Source organism: Poecilia reticulata, linkage group LG16, assembly GCF_000633615.1.
Source record: "Poecilia reticulata strain Guanapo linkage group LG16, Guppy_female_1.0+MT, whole genome shotgun sequence".
NCBI lineage: Eukaryota > Metazoa > Chordata > Actinopteri > Cyprinodontiformes > Poeciliidae > Poecilia > Poecilia reticulata.
The window spans coordinates 14567137-14568950 of NC_024346.1; positions in this window are offsets into that span (position 1 = coordinate 14567137).

A 1814-nucleotide genomic window follows, 5' to 3' on the forward strand; every position below is an offset into this window, starting at 1 on the left:
TTTTTCTGGTAACGAACTGCCACGAAGTATAAATTGAGATTTTTACTTTTGTGTTGAATGTGTGTTTAGTATATTTTCCATTAATGACCAAAAAAATTCCTTTTCTGCAAAATTGACCAACTGCACAATTCTTGTTGGTGTGAAATAAGTGGTATTTCAAAAGAGCGGGAGAAACATTTTTTTATCAATAACAATTTTGGTTGCTATGCTGTTAATCTGTTGCTTAGAGATGATCGCGTTTTCTGGTAACCAAGTTCCACAGAGTTCCATAAAATAAACGTCTGAGAGAGAGCAGAAGAAATCCTATGTTTTTTGAACGATAACAATTTTTGTTGCAAATCTGTTGCTACGAGATCAGTGTGTTTACTGGTAACCAAGAGCCACGAAGAGAACTTCAGATTTTTACTTTAGCGTTATTTTCCAACGGTAAATGTCTTGTATCTAAACAGGTAAGCGTTATTTCGAAAGAGCTTTTGTTTTATAAACTGCGTGTTATTAATTTGATTTTAAGAGATAAGTGGGGTTTTTTCTGGTAACGAACTGCCACGAAGTATAAATCGAGATTTTTACTTTTGTGTCAATGTGTGTTTAGTATATTTTCCATTAATGACCAAAAAAATTACTTTTCTGCAAAATTGACCAACTGCACAATTCTTGTTAGTGTAAAATAAGTGGTATTTCAAAAGAGCGGGAGAAACATTTTTTATCAATAAGAATTTTTGTTGCTATCTGTTGCTTAGAGATGATCGCGTTTTCTGGTAACCAAGTTCCATAAAGTAAACGTCTGAGAGAGAGCAGAAGAAATCCTATGTTTTTTGAACAATAACAATTTTTGTTGCAAATCTGTTGCTAAGAGATCAGTGTGTTTACTGGTAACTAAGAGCAACGAAGTGAACTTCAGATTTTTACTTTAGTGTAATTTGCCAACGGTAAATGTCTTGTATCTAATCAGGTAAGCGTTATTTCGAAAGAGCTTTTGTTTTATAAACTACATGTTATTAATTTGGTTTTAAGAAATAAGTGGGTTTTTTTCTGGTAACGAACTGCCACGAAGTATAAATCGAGATATGTACTTTTGTGTCGAATGTGTTTTTGATATATTTGCCATTAATGACAAAAAAAAAAAAAAACTTTTCTGCAAAATTCACCCACTGCACAATTCTTGTTAGCGTAAAATAAGTGGTATATCAAAAGAGCAAAAAAAACATATTTTTTATCAATAAGAATTTTTGTTGCTAAGCTGTTAATCTGTTGCTAAGAGATGATCGCGTTTTCTGGTAACCAAATTCCACAAAGTAAACATTTGATTTTCACTTTTTCAAAATGTACCAACAATAGATTTCTTGTATCTAAGATGATAAGCAGTATTTTGAAAGAGCGTATGTTTTATAAACTCTTATTATTAATTTTCTGTTAAGAGATAAGTAGGTTTTTTTCTGGTAACGAACTGCCACAAAGTCTAAATCGAGATTTTTGCTTTTGTGTTGAATTTATGTTTTATATCTACCACTAATGACAAAAAGAACTACTTTTTCTGAAAAAATCACCAACTACACAATTGTTAACATGTATAAAATAAGTGGTATTTCAAAAGAGCAGAAGAAATATGTTTTTTGAACAAAAACAATATTTGTTATTAAATCTGTTAAGAGATGAGTGTGTTTACTGGTAACCAAGTGCCACGAAGTGAACTTCAGATTTTTTCTTTTGCAAAAATAAATATCAAAAAGCAGAGCACACACATTTCTAATGTAACTATTGCCCACATTAAAAGTAGGCTTTTTCCTAAAATAAGCTTTTTAGCTATTTTGTTT